The sequence below is a fragment of the Nanorana parkeri genome, unplaced genomic scaffold (assembly GCF_000935625.1).
Source record: "Nanorana parkeri isolate BGI_ZX_2015 unplaced genomic scaffold, ASM93562v1 scaffold91, whole genome shotgun sequence".
Taxonomy (NCBI): Eukaryota; Metazoa; Chordata; class Amphibia; order Anura; family Dicroglossidae; genus Nanorana; species Nanorana parkeri.
The window spans coordinates 1,474,746-1,494,205 of NW_017306359.1; positions in this window are offsets into that span (position 1 = coordinate 1,474,746).

Sequence of the window (19,460 nt, forward strand, 5' to 3'; positions counted from 1 at the left end):
TGGGGCATGCCCCCTTCCAGAGGTTCTGAGGAAGGGGGCGTGCCCCAGAAACATGTAAACCGAGACTGTACAGGGGCAGTGGACGCTGATTCTGCACATCTTTTTAGACTTCCGCTGCTAGATAATTTGACATCCCATTGTTTTCTACATGCCTTTTTACTATCGACTTCTTGTAAGTACAATACAGTTGTGTGTTTTTATCATTAAAATTCATTTTACACTATGGAGGCGCTCCTTTTTGTTTTTTGTTTCTCATTCTAATTATCCCCTGTCCTAGAAAAGCAGTAGCAATCTAAAGTCCTTACCACAGTTAAATATGTATCATAGAGACAATTGTGGGAGGAAGCCAGTAGGTCTCCAGATAATGCTGAAATAAAAAAGAAAACAAATACAGCCATCACATCTTAAGAATAGTAAGCTGCAATATATTTTATTGATAGATACGCTTATCTAGACCCAAGAAGAAGATTTGAATATATTGCAACTAACCGTTCCTAAGATGTGGTGGCTGCATTAGTTTTCTTTTTTTAGGCTTTTATCCCTTTATCTTCACCTGGTGATCTGGCCTATAATACACTTCTTGTCTTAGGTTGGCTACTATCACAATCAAGCGGCTGCGGGGGAATTGGACAGCAGCTGCGGAACTAATGTAGTAGGCTGTATGGGATTCGGTCAGTCAGGCGACTCCCTACACACTCAGTGCGCTAGGAAGTCGTTCCACATCATGTATCCCAGCCTTGAATTAGGGAAAGTTACTCTAGTGATGGGGGTCCGATGGGACTGTAGTATGAGACAGCCGGAGGAGGTATAGATTGCTATAAGTGCACTCACAACCACAATTGCTAGGCTGACTATAACAAACAGCGCATCCAGCCAATAATCTGCAGTATGGACTAATGCTAACACTTCTTATACACAAGTGACAACAGCAGTATGGAATTGATGCAGGTAGATAGGCAGTACTTCAGCAGTGTCACTTAATGCACGTATTTAGCGTAGGCATGTAATCTTCAGCAGTACATCTGAATACACTTATTTAGGCATGTAACTTTTCAGCAGTATCACTTAATGCACTTATACAACTTAGGCTTATACTGTTCAGTATTGATTAATGCAGACATATAGCTTCAACATGTAACTCAGCAGCAGTAGTATCAAGCAACTGAACACGTAGATCAATGTAGAGCCAGAGTCCAGATACTTGCGGTTCAGCTGTTAACCAGTGGGGATATGTCTCTTTCCTGCGAGGCTGAGAGGAGCTGTAGTGAGGACATGTGCCAGCGAGCACTGCAAGCTAGACAGCGTGTGGGAGGCGGACTGGTTCAGTGGAGACAGTGGAGGCAAATCGCTCGACGTTCCACATTGATTGAACGCCGAGTGATTGCCTTCACTGGGTTTATGAGACCACGCCGAGCCCAGGGGGCGAAGCCCCGCGTGACGTCACGGCCGGAGCGCCTCGACGCTGGATCGGCCGGGGTTGCCGAGGACGAGCCTGACAGCTGCACTCGCACCTCAATAATTATGCCTGGAATTCTTCTTTAAATTAATAATGGTACACCAATCTCCTGCCCATATAAGTGAGGGATAAAATGAGGCTAATTTACTAAACGATTTAAGGACGTTCACACAATAAAATGTTTCACTGCAATTATCCAATCACGTGCAAATGAAAAAAATAAACATGGATTTTATTTTCATTTGATTGGATAATCAAAGTGAACCGTCACACATTTTATTGCGTGAACACCCTCAAATTCTTGAGGTTAAAATGACATTAAACCCTCAGATTTTTTAACATAAACCAATACTGTAATGTGTGCCCTACTGTAATCCATGGTAGTTTCCCTTCTCTTTGCTGCTCTTCCTTTTTAAATCCTCATGTCTTCTCATGCTTAGGGAGAACTTGCCTTTGCAGCTCAGGGCCTCTTCCTGTAGTGCTGGCTCAGGTTACAAACCTACACACAGACACCATATATCCATTCCAGAGACAAGGCAGTCTGCTGCAAAACAGAAGTTCTGCCCAGCATGAGAACAGATACAGATTTAAAAGGAAGAGCAGCAAAGAGAAGGGAAACAACCATGGATTACAGTAAGACACACATTACAGTATTGTTTTATGTTAAAAAATCTGAGAGTTTAATATCACTTTAAGTAAATCAACCTCAATGTTCCTCCTTACGTATCAAATAAGTTCATTAAACATTATATGACTGAACTAAGCATTTGTAAATGTTACCTGGTTCACTGCAGCAGGTGTATGAATTTATGTATGAATACCCTTGCATAAATTGCAGATGGGACTTTAGTGTTTGTGTTTTGCCCTAGACCTCAGTAAATCTAAAGCTGAGTGTCACAACACAGGGACCTGTAACTAATGCGTTATCACATTTGAGATAAAAGACAAGAGACCCTGGTATCTTTACACAGCAGACATATATTTTATCAAATACATTGATAGATGGACTCCAAATTGTAGACATGATTAATCAATAGGGTTAAAGAAATCTATACACAGGTCATCACCAAAATGGCTTAAGCCAAGAATGCTTTAAAAAGATTATATAATTTTTATAGTAGATACACATTTTTAGAAACTGAAATTATATATACAAATAAATGGTTCATTCATAAAAGATTTAGAACACTGAACTTGGCGTGAGATGGAATTGTGAATGTAAAGTTGCTCAGAGTTGTTATTCATCTTAGTTGCTAGGGACTCTAAAAGTAAGCAGGCTTTTTGACAGTGATTTATGCAGTATATATTTTTCCTTGTCCTTGCTTGCTTGTTTCTACTGACAATGAGCAGTCCTCTAGAATGTGCATTAGAGCAGAAAATATATTAGGCAAATCTCTCAAATATAAGCTCCCACTTTGCCTTGTGTAACATAGGTATAGAAATGTATGTGCGTTGAATTTCTGTGTGCTTAGTGCAACTTAAAGAGCAATTACGGACAAGCGGAACCAATCAGTGAGCTTTTATGCTATGAAGGAAATGCTACAGCTCTGCTAAAGTTAGAAATTGTCTGAATTTACTTTAGTCTGAGTATTTTGTAATCTGCTTCACCAACAAGTCCTCACAGCTTCATTAAGGGTAACAGGCAGGAAGTAGCGGAGTACTCCCTGAAACATCTGCTATACGCATTTCTCTACTTCTGTTATCACCAATACAGCTGAAACATCCAAGGCATGTTTAAATCCAGCAGAAAGCATTTAACTGACATCACATTTTGTTATCTAAACATAGCATTTTGTTGGATAAACAGGTGATCCTCTACTTTATCAATACAATCAGTGAATCAGCAAATATTTTTTTTTTTTTATTATTTGAGAATTGTGCCAGCTTTGAGTCCATATTACTAGCCATTATGAGGAATGGGGAGGTCTTGACCCCCAGAAACACATTGGCTATTCGCTGTTGTTTGTGAACCAATTCTATTATTAAAAATTTTTTAACTCTGAATTTATCTTGTTTGGTGCTCCCATTGAACTTTATATGTGAAACTTAAATTGTGGGTCCCCTTGTTTATGGGACATCCCATTTTGTTTTGAGAGCAGTCTCACCAAAGCCATTGTGCTTTATCACGTTCTGACCGCTCTTCTGATTTGAATCAAGTGCCTCACCTCTACTTATACCATATCTATAAAGGTGGTCCTTTCTGCATCTGGGCTAAGATCCTAGAGATGCTAGTAAGTAGAGTAATGCATGGCACTTTTGTGTGGATTTTCAACTTTATCCATCATGTAATCCTAACTTAACTAATAATGGACTATCTATACATGTGTTCCTTCCTGCATCAGGACTAAGATCTTAGAGGGGCAAGAAGGCTAAGTAATACATGACACTTTTGTGGGTTTTTGCATCCCTACTGGATTTGTGTTTAAATATGCAGCTACACAGATTCTTAGGGATGTATTGGAAGTGAGTTTAACATGCAGAAAAGTAGAACTAAAGCCAGTCCGTCAAAAACACATTTGAAATACATGTTTTCACACAGTGTTTCCTTGTTTAGTGTTAACACTTCCTGAGTTACCACCAGTTAATTGGATAGATTTGATAGTTCTCATTTATCATCCAATGGCTAGACTGGAGGCAGCAAGGTGACATAGATAGCTACATTGCTGAACCAGGAAATAGGGGTGCCTCCTGCCTGGCTATGCAGCGTGTGATTCACAAGAATGGCTGACCAGATTTGGAAATACTTTTACACATTGCATTTAAAATGTGTAGCTACTTATTTGCCTGAAGTTGTGCCATAAAGACACTCATGTAGAGGGACACTTTTCAAGCATGTGAACTCTCTAAAGCCATATTGTGAGTACATTATTGGGGGTGCCGTCTGACTGTGCATTCACCCTTAAAGCTAAGTCTCATCAAAACTGTTACTTAGCTTTGGTAGTTTTTTGTTGTTTTTTGTTTTGGTAGAGTGAGAAAGGATTAGGTCCTTTACTTCAGGGCCGGACTGGCCATAGGGCAAACCGGGCAATCATTAATTATTCTCTCCCCACTCCAATGTGACAGTGTTGGGTGTCTGAGCAGTCACTTAGCAAACACTAGTTCTGTCTCTTGGAAGCAACGTGGACTTTTCCTCAATTTTAGTGGCTAAGTGGAGATTGGTGAATGAGTGCCGGTGACACATGAATGTGCTGCTGTTGGGCTGCTGTTAAAGTAAACATGTTCCAGGAGTTCTGATCTCCTTGGTCTACTGCACCTCTCACTGATTCCTTCTGCTGACTTTCATGTGGGAGAGGAAAGTATCCCTTTCCTCTTTTTGCAGGTACACTGTTTTAGAAAAAGTAAACATAGCAGTTCTGCACTTCAAATTGACTTTTTCTATAGGTACTTAGAGGACCACACCATTAAAAAAATGGTCGGTGTGTAGCTATTCTCAATCAGCACAAGGGATGCATATATACTTAAAGACAAAAAAGAGAGCAAGCACCTTGACCTAGCGATACTGGTCTGACAGTTTGTGGATGAGTCAGAAGACGAAGCACTGAACCATTTGCTTCACTGCACCGCTGGCCATGGTGTCAGCTTCTCCTCTCTTCTGAGGTGGCTGTGTCACGAGCTCCCATTTAGTTGGGAGTTCTATCAGTACAATAATTCTTTTTATCCTTTCTATTTAAAATTAATGTGTTTTATTATGCTAGATTGAGGCACATCCTCTCTCTTTTTGTCTTTTTTTAACACTTTTTTAGGACACTTTTTTTTATTTATGGCAAGATTACATTAAGGTGGGAAAAAGCAGTACTTTCTCCTCTTGTAAAAATGCATATAGCATTCTGTATGCTCTGACTTCAGACTTACACAAGACATCTGAAGACTTTTTGCCAAACAAACAACAAAAGAGAAATTGAAGGCCAATTGAGCAATTAAAAAACTAGCAAGGCACTATACTGGTGGGCTAAATGTTTACAAATAAAACATACAAAATCTCCTAGCATTCAAAGAAACCACATTGTTCTCTTCACACAATTATGGAGAATCTTATTTAAAAGATCCTTCAGGGCCCAGCTTAGAAGAAAAAGCCTTTGTGCACAAGTCCTTTGGTGGCCTCAGACTGTAGGCAGTGAAGGGTTACAAAAAAGGATACCAGACACTTTTAAAACTTTTGATTTTACTGTTAGAAAGCTTTGATAAAGTAAAACAGGATGAAAATGTGCTCAAATGGTTGTTACACAGTGATGTTAATTGAATCTATCACTTTAATTAGCTCTGATTTTCAGGATAAGGTTCTATTTGTTTTTATATACTTCTAATTACTGAAAAGAAATATATTTTCCTTTTGTTGTAGCAGGTGCTCCAAATGCACATAAATATTGATTGACAGCACTGGAGTAAGGAAGCTTAGATTTCAAGCCTCAGCATATTTAATTCACTGCTGACATTTGTTTTGAATTCATATGTTCTTCATGGCATCTCCGCTATACTTTGCAGGCAAGGATTTTCCATACTTTTAAGCAGTTTTTATTGGTTACCACATGGTAATACTGTTAAAAATACTTTGGGGTTATATATTTTTCTTCCTCCATACGGTAACAATGAATTTAGCATTAAGTAAATATTGATGTTAAGTGTAAAGAATTAAAATATAATAATTTGAATTTTAGTAATATCTGTTGAGTAGAAATTGGCAAACAAAATATTTTATAGTGGTATATAACCAAGATTTGCAACCAGAAACAACTGTGGGATTGAGGGATTCATGCACCTTAGAGCAGACTGCCCATTGTGCTATATATATCCAACATGCCCAACTAAAATGGATTGTAGAAATTTTATAATTCAGCTGTACCTGAAGGCAGACTTATCTGAGTATCAGCAGAGCATTAAGGAGTGGCTTTGTGATGCTAAGGAACACCATTATAGATTCCCTGGCACTACCACAGTTTTTCAGGCAACATACAATTGTATATGTGTTCAAGCTTACAAGATGAAAAATAACCTTGAACAAGGATTAGTTTGCGTTGCGTTTTTTGCCCAATGCCTATCTGGCCTCTCCACAATCTGAACCAGCTTGCACATAAGTGCTGTGCACACAGTGATCCAGGTTGACATCCATGTACAGACACAATGATGAACATTTTTTAAACAAATATATCCAATATAATAAATGTTGGGAAGCCAAAACACAAGATATTGGTACGTCCTCATATAATCATCTTATCATCATGCCAACCTGATACCACATAATATAGCACTTTATGAAGGAGGATTGGCTCCACGCCTGCTTGGTGCGGGCAAGAATTTTGGTTTCGAAAGTAGGCTGGATTTTTTATAACAGAGTAGAAGAGAGATTAAACTGCATACACATGAATATAGGATGGAGGACTCTCCAATCAAAGTTACAGGTAACTAGTGAATATCAAAACTCTTCTCCATCCTTAATATTTCATTTAAAGATTATAAACATCTGGACAGATGTGCCAAACCCTCATTGCTGATCTCCACCAAGTCAAAACAGTCTGCTTTTTTAACTGTACTAGTGTCTGCCATTTATAGGATGTCCATTCTACATTTAGAAAAGTCAGGAAATCAACAGCACTCAGTAGTAAAGATAAATATGTCCCTTTTATTGGACAGAAAGCGTCACAGACATCCAAATAAACCGACGTTTCGGAGCCACGCAGGGTCCCTTCCTCAAGGCAAAAAGATGTGACATTTAGGAGCATGGCCTTTTCTACCTCTAGTTGGTGACCTCCGGAGTGTGACTAGTGCTTTTCAAGTTTGTAATTGCCTGTATAACATGCTACAAAGACTCAGAGCAATGATATACAATATCACACAGCATTCAAATTGTGTTAAACAACTTCCCATCAGACAAGTGAAATGACTGGTTGCTATGGATTTCTGTACTTGGCACATTGCCTTTTGTCTTTTAAACTAAAGATACAAATATGTGGTTTAACACAACTTGTGCGCCAATGAATATTGGATTTTGACCTTTCCTGCAGCATATTGAAATGTATTTGGCTGGAGATGCTCAAACGTAAACAGCAGATACAAGGATAATTACCAAAGCAACTATAATAGGCTTTATATTGGCTGGGAGGCTTCAGCACACAATTCCACAAAATTTTGGATGCTGCTGCAAAACTTTCATTATTTGAATCACGTCTAGTAAGTGAATTGCTCACCCTAGAGCGTGTAACAAGGTTATATTTGGACAGACGGTGGAGTATTTAAGAATAGAAAGTTATTGCATTTTTATGTAAAAATATACAACATATGTTATATGTTTTATTTGGGAAATACAGTACTTGTAAAGTATTTAAGGAAATAAGGCGTATTATTTTCGGGATACAGAGCAATTAACCTTACATAAATTTGCTGTAAAGAGCATTTTTGTAAGCTAATATCCAATAAGAAGAGATAAAGAAACATGAAGGTACCATAAACCCACTGCTACAAGGCCATGGTGAGAGTGCAATATACTTGGCTTACCTATAAAAAATAATTAAAATAGTGCTTCAGCTTTTAATGGTTCTATAACCAGTATGTATATAGAAAGAATGAATAAATGAATCAATCAATCAATGAATCAATCAATCATTAAAAATACAGATATATGGGCATTTTGTAAATGTACATACAGAGGAGCTGATATGTCAAAATAGGACCAAAGGGGGGGCGTGGCTTGGACATGGCGGTGTAAGGACACGAGTTTGAGGAGCTCTGCACCCTGACGGTTCTCATAGTGGTACCAGTGACTTTACAGACCCTTTTTTTTGCATGTCACAGATCCGTGACACCCGGCAGACACCTAGTGAACAAGGTCAACCGGATCTTTTTCGCTTCTTCCTGCGATCAGGTACGGCACATAGCTCCCGCGCGGCCTACGCTATGGGGCCTACGAAAACCGCCACGCCGGGCCCGGCCTCAAACACCCGATACGGCCGGCTGGCATCAGTCCCCGCTGACAAACCGGTAACCGCCCCGAGCCCTCCGCCATCCCCGATTTCCACGCCGGTGCTTGTATATGGGGAATCCTCTCAAGCTGCCTCACCTATGTCAGAGGTTCGGGATGAGCCGCAGGGGGATTGGCGCTCCATCCTTTCACATCTCCCCACCAGGCAGGACATGGACTCCATGGCGGACAAGATTGTCCATGCACTGCGCCAGGAGGTACATGAAATCAGGAACCGGGTCGCCTCGGTCGAGGGTAGAGTAGAGGTTGTGGAGTAGGTGGCCTCCTCCCTTCAGGACTGGGTGACCACGCTGGAAGCTGCAAACACCAGTCTGCATCAACAAATGATCACTAATTGCCTGCAACTAGATGACAGTGAGAACCGCAACAGGCGGAATAACATTCGCCTTAAAGGCATACCTGAAGCCACCTCCGGCCCGGACCTCTGTCCAAGCCATCCTGAATCACTACCTGGGCAAGCCGCCAGGGGACGCGCTAGAGTTGGATCGTGTTCACAGAGTACAAGGCCTCAGAGGCCCCACTACCACGCGGGACGTGCTGTGCCGCGTTCACTTTTTCTCGATTAAAGAGGAAATAATGAGGCGGGCATGGACGATGGGCCATATGGAATTTGATGGGGCACAGGTAAACGTGATGCCGGATCTCTCATGTCACACCCTGCGTATGAGACGAGTTCTGCGGCCCCTGCTAGACGTGATCCGGACCACCGACGCCACATATCGATGGGGACATCCTTTCCACCTTATAATTAGCAGAGGAGATTCCATATATGCCCTACACTCGCCTGACCAGCTACCTGCTCTGTTTGAGTTCCTTGATGTGACAGCCGTCCCGATCCCGTCCTGGTTGGACTTCGCCTCGGATCGTCTTGCTTCAGGCCCACGGATGTTTCGGCAGACCGGGTCTTTCAGAGGACGCCAACGTCCCTCCACCAGATCTACACCAAGACCGATCCCGGCGAGGCCAGAAGCCTGAGGCCCTATTGAGATACGGCGCGGAGGCCTGTGACGAAGATGTCAGCTGTATCCTCTCTATGTTCAGACTCGCCTCATGCCTTAAACTCTATGTCAGATAAGTTGCTTTATTTGGTTGGGGGTATGGTTATGTTTGCCCCCAGACGGGCATGGACGATGGGCCCTATGGAATTTGATGGGGCACAGGTAACCGTGATGCCGGATCTCTCACGTCACACCCTGCGTATGAGACGAGTTCTGCGGCCCCTGCTAGACGTGATCCGGACCACCGACGCCACATATCGATGGGGGCATCCTTTCCACCTTATAATTAGCAGAGGAGATTCCATATATGCCCTACACTCGCCTGACCAGCTACCTGCTCTGTTTGAGTTCCTTGATGTGACAGCCGTCCCGATCCCGTCTTGGTTGGACTTCGCCTCGGATCGTCTTGCTTCAGCCCCACGGATGTTTCGGCAGACCGGGTCTTACAGAGGACGCCAACGCCCCTCCACCAGATCTACACCAAGACCGATCCCGGCGAGGCCAAAAGCCTGAGGCCCTCTTGAGATACGACACAGAGGCCTGAGACGAAGATGTCAGCTGTATCCTCTCTATGTTCAGAAATGCCCCATGCCTTAAACTCTTGTGTCAGATAAGTTGCTTTATTTGGTTGGGGATATGGTTATGTTTGCCCCCAGTTAGCGGTCTTAACCCCAGGGGTTACCTGGAGCCCTTGTCACCACAAGATGGGGGGGTTGTGGGTTATGTGCAGCGTTTCGCTGTCCCCGTGCTCGGCCAAACGATCAGGCCTGGGGGTGGGGGGACATTGGAACTCGGACCAGCTCCCCGATCTGGGTCCACACGTGGGTTGGGCGATATTTTGAGAGGATGTGAGGCCTCACACCCCGGTCTCAGGTTGCTCAACAACCAAAAGCTTACGGTAACTTAAACGGGAAGGGAGGCCGCGATTTCCAATGGAGATCGTATGCTGCCCTCGCCCAGCCCACAACTTTACTGACCTAGGAGGGCTCGCCCACACTACACAGTTATTATTGCGTAAGGGAGGCCCTGGCATTATACATACGGGCTTGAGAGAAGGTCAGACGGTCAGGCCCCCACATAAAGCCATCGGTAGGGGGTCAGTTTCTGGGAATTATCATGGTTCATTTGTCGTTCTGTTATTGCTCTCCTCTGCAGTTTATTGTATTTGATGTTAAGATACTATGACATGCTCATATATGTTTTTGCCAGCTTTACCGTTCCAATATGTTTTTATTTCATGCCACTGTGCACACCTAGGGGTGCATCTCCTCATCTTCACCAAATTTGCTACCCTATATCTTACATATTGGTAGCACGACCCCCAATAGGCCTACTGTCTCGCCTACACGTGTTCGAGACAGTTATCTAACTTAAGTAACTAGTTTAGTTGAGGCGCCTGCACCTCTGTTTCGCCCTTTCACTACCTACTTCCTCTACTCCATTACTCTCCTCTCTTATCCCTTTACTCTCCAGCAGTCCCCCTTGAATCTTCCTGCACTGAGTTTCCTCTACTTCTTCCACCAGACCCCTATTACAATACCCTCCATTGTCTCAGCTGGGGGCACTAAGCTACACACCTCACAGGACATAGCGGGGTACTTCCTTAGGTTCTACCGAGACCTGTACAACCTGCACCCCCCTGGGGGGGATAAAGAATTTAAATTGGAAAAAAAAAAATAGGACCAAAGGAAAGGGATGCTGCCCAAAGCAACTAACCAGGCTTTAGGTTTACTGCTCTAAACTGCATAAAAATTAGGTGCAGATGTTGATACAAGACATAAGCTATATTTTCCTTACAAGATGAGGACAGATTAAAAAAAAAAAAAAAGTTAGAGATTTCCTCAGAGATAGGGATTTCCTTAGAGATAAGGTTTAGGGAGGTATAGATTAGTGTATTAAAGGAGAACTATGGGGTCAGTGTTTTTCCCCATAGTTCTCCTTAGGGTAACGGGAGGACACAAACTAGCGTCCTCCCATTACCCTAAGCTCAGTATACCGCGAGCTACAGCTCGCGGTATACTGAGACGCCGCAGCCGGAGCGGATCCCAACGTAGATGACGGGATCCGCCCAGCTGGGTGAGTGACAGCTGGCTCTGCCTATCTAGAGGCAGAGCCAGCTGTACCCGCCCCCTCCCCCGTTCGTTCCACCAGTCAGCGCTGGCAGATCGGAGCGGGGAGAGGGGAATCCAGCCCCTCCCCATGTCACGGCAGAGAGCCGTGACAGGATCGAGAGGCGAGCGAACCCGGTATGTGTTCGCTCACCTCGCGATCTACTGAGCCAACCTGTGACAGTCTCATTGTCACAGGTCGGCTAGAACTATGAGGTGAGTGAAAAGCACTCACCTCATAGTTCTCCTTTAAGTGTTAGGTAAAGTTTTGGGACAAGTGTCACTTACCTACCTCATTCCCGTACCATCAGGCCTTTCTATCATCGGCGAAAGCTGCAACCTTATGTTCAGCGTTACCTACCGAGATTCCAGTGATGCTGGGGTCATGGAGGACAGTTCTTATGAAAGGTTCTAGGGTCAATATAAAAAGGGTTGGAGACAGGGGGCATCCCTGTCTTGTGCTATTAGATACCCTGAAGCTGGAAAACAGGCACCCTGTTGTTTTAACTCTCGCTGTCGGGTTAGAATACAATGCTCGAATCCAGGCCATCATCTTTGGGAGTAGGCCAATGTGATTCAGGACCGCAAACAAGAATTCCCAGGAGACCCTGTTGAATGCCTTCTCTGCATCTGTGGACAGCATGATGGATGGAATCTTTTTAGTCTGGGCCCAATGGATCAAATTGATAGCCCTTGTTGTGTTGTCTTTGGCTTCATGACCGACCACAAAGCCTACTTGTGAGGTGCATATCAGATTAGGAAGGTGCAAGAGAAGGCGATTCGGCAGGGCCTTAGCGAATAATTTTACATCTACGTTTAGTAGGGGAATGGGCCTGTAGCTCGAGCACAGGAGCGGGTCTTTACCCACCTTTGGTATTACCGAGATTTGTGCTTCTAGGGTCTGTTTGGGGATGCCAGTGTTGCTGTCAACTGCATTGTAGGCTCGTAGGAAGTGTGTGGCTAGAAGGTCTCTATAAGACTTGTAGTACTGTGTGGTGAGACCGTCCGGGCCCGGGCTTTTGCCCGGCTTGCTCTGTGCGATCACTATGCGCAATTCCTCCTCCGTTAGAAGAGAGTCCATGGCTTGGCCCACCTCTGGCGGAAGGGAGGGCATGTGTGCTGCTGAAAGGAAGGTTTGAATTTGTGCCATATTGGAACTGTCAGTCGGGGTAGGCTCAGATGTCTGATTATATAAAGCTTGATAGTATTTTCGAAAGCTTTCTGCAATCTCTGGCGGTGAGCTAGTTTTGTCACCCGTGTCCCGTCGTATGGCCTCTATGTTGGAAGTGTGCAGTTTAGTTTTCACAGCCCTGGCTAAAAGCTTGCCGCACTTATTTCCCCCCTCATAATACAGGCCTGTACGTAAGGTGAAAGCTCTGCGAATCTTGTAACTTAAGTGCGAATGTAGTTCCTCCCTTGTTTCAGTCAAAGCCAACAACGTCTGTGTCGCCATTGTTTCTTTGTGTGTTGTTTCGAGTGCAGTGATGCACTCTAGTAGGGCTTTCACCGTGGCCTGTCGTTCCTTTTTAGCTTTGGTTGCGTAGTCTATAAATCTGCCTCTGATATAACATTTGTGGGCCTCCCACACAATGAGAGGGGATGTGTCAGTCGTGGCATTTAAGGCAAAATATTCTCGTAAGTCAGCAAGGACCGCCGCCTGCGTTGTGTGGTCTGACAGTAGAGATGGGTTAAGTCTCCAGGCTGAATGTCTCCATGGCGTCATTGTCATTGACAGAGTCATGATCACTGGTGCATGGTCTGATGTGGTCATGGGGCCTACATGGGATTTTTGGAGTCTCGGCAGAGCCGATTGTGAGATAAATATATAATCAATTCTGGTATATTTGGAGTGAAGGTGTGAGAAGTATGTGTAGTCTCGGCCCTGTGGATGGGATAGCCTCCAAACATCACATAAGGTCAGTGAGGACAGTTGTTTCTTCATGTGTTTAAGGGTTCTGTACGGGAGAGAAGTTTTCCTATCCGAGGTGTCAAGGAGAGGGTTCAAGGGAGCGTTAAAATCACCTCCCAGTATAATTATTCCCTCGGCAAAGTCTGCGAGCGCGGTGATAAATTTCAGGAGGAAAGTAGCATTGCTATGCCTGATGAAGGGACCCTGTGTGGCCCCGAAAGCGCTTGTGTAACTGACATGAGTTTGCAATAAAATCTACGAACTTTGATCCTATAAGGATTTGGTGTGCTGGTGACGTTTCTGCAATTATCTGCGCTCCCACCAGCCCCTCCTGAGGGTGGTCCATCAGAGCACAGCTCCCAGGGGACTCCCAGTATACCTGCAGTGGGACAACACATTTTCTTTTATAAGGCCTTAGCAAATGTACAATGCGATACAACCTTAATTTTAGCTGCTGACATTCCGCGTGGAACCTCTAGGTCAGCTAAAGAGATGAGTGGTGCGAGAAATAAAACAGAAAACATAGCATTAGTAGGTGAAGGTTGAGGAATCCACTCATGCACAGGTGTGTATGGCTGTAGTCTCGGCATAAGATTACTCTCCATACCCTAATCCTTGAGTCTCAAGGGGATATATGGGTGCCCCCGCAGAAGTGTCTCACCAATGTTGTGTGCCCACCGGAGTGTATGTGTGCAGTACCTCCAGCCGGATAGGCCTTCATTGTAGCATAAGACCCCCTCAGCACCCAGCATAAAAGGTGACGGGTCTTGTGTCAGGTAAGTCTCTTTGGAGGAGCTAATATGTATCAACAGTGCAGTATAACATGAGTTTTGCTCCTTAGCACGGTACCTTTAGCTGTCTAGAATATAGAGTCTGCTTCAGGGTCCATCTACGAGTAGCGGGAAGCGGAGAGTAGCAAGTTTTGGACCTCTAAGTCTCTTTGGCGATGTCCAGGGATGCGAAGACTGGGCCTGAGGACTTTTGTTGGATGTCAGCGGCGTGGCGTTCTCCCGCCAGCTTCGCCCTTGCGTTCCGGAGGGGGAGTACCTCTGTCCGGTGACCTCCGACGGTGCCGGTCTCCTACTTCTGCGGCGCGTGAAGTAGCTGAATCCTCACTTGAAGTCGGTCTTGCCCGTTGCCTGTATCGTACCTCTTCAGGTCCCTTCATGCGCAGGTCATCATACCAATCTGGGACTGCGACAATTGGGATATCCAGCTGGTCACAGAAAGCTGCCGCTTCTTCGGGTAGGCAGAGAACCGCCGCGCGGCTGCGATGGGAGGCAGATAGGCAGAAGGGGAACTTCCAGCGGTAGTTGATGCCGTGAGCTCGGAGGTGATCCAACAAGGGCCTCAGCTCTGCGTTGCTGCAGTGTTATGTTGGATAGATCCTGGAAAAGTTTCACCTCATTACCAGCATAGTGTGCCGTACCTTTCGCTCTCGCTCGTTGCAGTATATCCTCTTTAAGGGGAAAGCTTTGTAGGCAGCAAATAACGTCTCTTGGGACATCGTCTTGGAGATTGCGTGGTTTCAGCGCTCTGTGGGCCCGTACGAATTCTATGGGAGATTCAGGTGGGCGGTCTAGCAGATCATTAAAGATCGCTGCCAGTGCCGTCGGTATGTTCTCGGGCAGTACCGATTCCGGCATTCCCCGAATCTGAATGTTGGAGCGGCGCCCACGGTTATCTAGGTCCTCTACATGCCGACGGAGATCTATCATGGATCGAGTGGCTGAGTCTTGATGGGCATGGAGGTATTGTATCTTTTCATCCCGTTCTGCGCCCGCGTGTTCCACCTCTTGTAATCTGCGGCCTATATCGTGGATGTCCTTCCTGAGGTCTGACACCGCCGAGTGTAAGGCGGATTTAATGTCTCCCGCAAGAGAAGCAAGATCTTGCCTGGTAGGTAGCATTTTGATGTGGGCTGCCGTCGTACCTGAGTCCCGGTCAGTCAGCAGATCTTCCGTGTGCGAGCACATGTCGCTCGGAGTAGCAGGGACAGATGCCATATTTGATGAGCCGGGCTCTGAGGCCTCTTGCCGCTGTGTGCGGAATAAATCCGGTAATTGTTTGCTCAGTTGTGTTCCCGGGGGTCCGGTATAGTGGTATATCCCCCCTTGCTTGCCAATTCTCCCCATAGCTAGGCAGAGTGGGTTACTGTAGCTTCGTTCAGGAGCCTGTGGGTCGGAGCTCTGAAGCTAAGCGTCCATCTTGTCTCGCGGCAAGCCACGCCCCCCCCCACTGCTGCAGTTTTTTCACCTGCTCTGGATCTGCTCTGCAAGTGCACGCTGCGATGTGAACTGGAGCAAAAAATACCATTGGAATACATTGGACGCAGTTTTGATCCGGTCTGCACCTGCCATGCTCTGGATCTGCTCCACGCTTGGTGTGAACAAGCCCTTAAAGGTGAGTATTGTTCACTCTATACCCGTGGGCTTACTGAACAAACAATGCAAAGAGCTAAGTGCAGAATTAACTGGGTCAATTTTGACTAGTTGCTGTGGGTACTGTACTTTGCACTTAGAACTATCTGTGGCACAATTCTTTTCTTAAATAAACCGAATGGTTATACAACAAGCAGAGAAAAAAGGAAGTTATAAAGATTTTAGGACATGGGCCCAGTCATTCTACACACAAGATGCTCTGTAAAAACTGGCTGCAGTGGAGTATATAGAACTCAGGTTTTAGAGGAACTAATTTTTGCACTGCAAAGGGTAAATGTTCATATTGGTCTAGGGGCTCAAATAGAGAAGATAAATTCACCTGATCCTTGGTTGCGCCTGGTTGTTAGTCCTGTCTCTGCATCCTCTTCTCCTCCGGGCTCTGGCGGCTTAAGGACCCATAGCACCATCACATCTAATACACGTGCTTTAGATGTGAAGACACAGATTTACATTCTACCACCTGAGTGGAAAGCGAGAGAGCTAAGCGCTGATCACCAGAGGACCGAGGATCGGGTGAGTATATCTTATTCTTTTTTTTTCAAATAGATGTTTATTGAGATTTGACAGAGAAAACAAACAAACATTAGCATGTTGTAGTATACAAGACTGCCTGTGGCAGGAAGGACAACATATTCAATATAGCACTCGGTGCAAAAAACACAACATTGTAGCCTAAAAAGATAATGATAAACCCTAGAGAGAGGGTACAATGTTGGACTCAGTAACTATAGTAAACAGTCTATCAAATTACTGACCGGAACGGGTCTAGCTTGCCTCTGGCTAACAGGTTTCATATCTCAACAAAGAGTAACCGTATTTCTAGTGGTGTAGGTTGGTAGAACTGTTCTTCTCGGTAACCTTATGGAGTGGTGGACAGCAAAGCTGAACACCGTGTAAGGTAAAGTATTGCTACAGGCAACAATAAGTCAAACAACATCAAGGGGGGCAAAGGGGAACACAACAACAAACAATGGGGACAATGGGAGAGAAGAAGAAGAAGAAGAAGAAGAAGAAAAGAGTTCTGGACTTTTTCGTGGTGGAGGAGGTGATTAACAGAGAGGCTTTGAGGAGGGGGTGTCAGATGTGACAGAGACGTCGGGCGGCGTTAGAATTAAAGAATTTGTCTATCCATGGTGACCAGATTGCCTCGAATTTGTGCATGGAGTCTTGAAGTTGTGCAGTGCGTTTTTCTTGGGCCATGATCCAGTGAATATGGGTGATCACATGTGAAATATGAAGTGATTTCGTTAGCCAGTTAAGTGCTATCTCTCTTTTAGCAGAAAAGAGGAGGGAAAGTTTAAAAATCTTATTAGGGATATCTTCCGGTTTACAATTCAATAGGGCAAAGACCGGTCCATTGTCAACGTCTCCGAGACCAGCGAGTTCATGAGTACGAATACCTCGTCCCAGAAGTTCGAGACTATTGGACATTGCCACCACGTGTGTATGAAAGTACCTCGATCCGGGCATCCTCTGAAACAATTTGGTGAGCATTGGGAGTTGTAGGTGGCCACTCTGGCTGGTACCAGGTACCATCTCGTGAGGACTTTGTAGTTTATTTCCAACATGCTTGCAACTGGATTTGGTGTTTTGCCACGACTGATGCCAGGATTCCTCATCCATGACATTTCCTAGATCTATATTCCATTTAGTCACATATGAAGGGGGAGGGTCGTCCGGAAGAGAGAGTAGTGATGTATAGAGACGTGAGATAAGTCCCGGGCCATGGGGGTGTTCACAACAGGCTCGTTCAAATGGAGAAAGTGTAGTGGCTCTGGTAGGACTGTCAACGAGTGTTGAAAGAAAGTGTTTGATCTGAAGGTAACGAAAAATGTCTTTGTTGGGCAGCGAGTAATGCTCCTGTAAGTATGGAAAGGACTTCATTCCGGAGGCGGTGTACAGTTGCCAGCATGAGGTGAGGTTACGTGAAGACCATTCTTTAAAGTTAGAGGGGCTATTGAAAGCTGGAGGGAAGGATGGGTTACCCAGTATAGACATAAGAGGATTATGTGGGGAGACTAGACTGTATGACCTTTTAACCGAATCCCATAATTTGAGGGAATGGGAGGTGACGGTATCTTGCAAGAGGGGCCGGTTCTTGGGGGATAGCCAAAGAAGATTAGCTACCGTCATGGGGTGTGTCATCGCGTCTCCAAGCGCCACCCAAGCTGGGGACTCCTGTTTAGTATATCTTATTCTTATTCCAGGCCCTAGATAAAAATGGACAGTTAACCTATGCCAACCTGCGGCCCTCCAGCTGTGGTGGAACTACGAATCCCATGAGGCTTTGCAAGATTCTCACAGCCACAGACATGACTCCCGCAGAGAGATGCTTCACAGGATTTGTAGTTTCACCACAGCTGGAGGGCCGGAGTTTGGACATCCCTGACCTATGCAGTTCGGCAGTAGCACCACTGCAAAGGTTAATTGTTTACAATCTCTGGAGTTCCCATTTAAGGTAAACTGAGTAAACTTTTCGACTTTATCAGAATTGTAGCATTTCCTAGGTAGCATTAAAACTCACCAACTGATTTCACTTGATGCCTGGAATTTCTTTATAAAACAAATGTACGACAGAGCTACATCAAAGAGCTTACATTGTATCAAGGAATAAAGCAGTGATTCAAAAGCACAGGAGTAAAGGAAATTCATTTTAGAAACAGAATGGTTCTATAACTATGCAAGCACTTACTATCGTCAAAATTTAATAAGGCCACAACAAAATGTGTCATTAAATAAACCCTAATCTCAATCATTTACTGACAATGAGCTAACCTTTTAAGTGAGCAGACAGCCGTTGATTTGTGCGAGCGGTTCATTTTTTTGTTTAATGAGTTGTGTGCATGATGTGGAACTCAGTTTCCCCTCTGGACCCAGGCTGTCACATCTCTTTGTTTATTTGATGCAGCAAACATTGTTTTGATTAATATATATAACCTGCCGAGAAAAGACAGGATTACAACAACATTGCCTAATACCCGAACAACCTATTGACACTGAGGTCTTGGATTTAGTTGCTTCGTAGCCCAGCTGAACGAATGAATGACATTTACCTTCTGTCTGCCAGCAGAACTGCTTAAACATAAGAAAAAAAATGAAGAGCCGTACCGTAGCTAAATATTTTCCAAACAGTTTTTTTGTTTGTTACTGTCTCTTTCAAGCATTATTGTTGCTATGACAACTCTGGCTAAATAATTCATTTGGGAAAATACTTGTACCCAGCACTCTATTATCTGTCATTCAATAATTTCACGTTCATAATAACTAGAAATCAATGGTCTTCCTTAGAGACAGCTTGTTGAAAGGGCAGGTGTACTGTTGGCAGAACACAACCAATATTTGTTTCTCCTTGCTTCTGTGTCAGACAACGGCTAGACTTCTTTCGGAATAGTGAAGTCAGCTCAAGCGATTGTTTTACAAAATGGGAACATATCTAAAAATGCAGGCAAATTAAATGATGTAATATTAATTCCTGATTTTTCTTGTCTGCCATTTCCAAACAAGTGAGATTCCAGCCTATAGACCCTTTGCATTGCATTGTTGAATGTTTCTTGTTTCATCCAATGAAATTAACC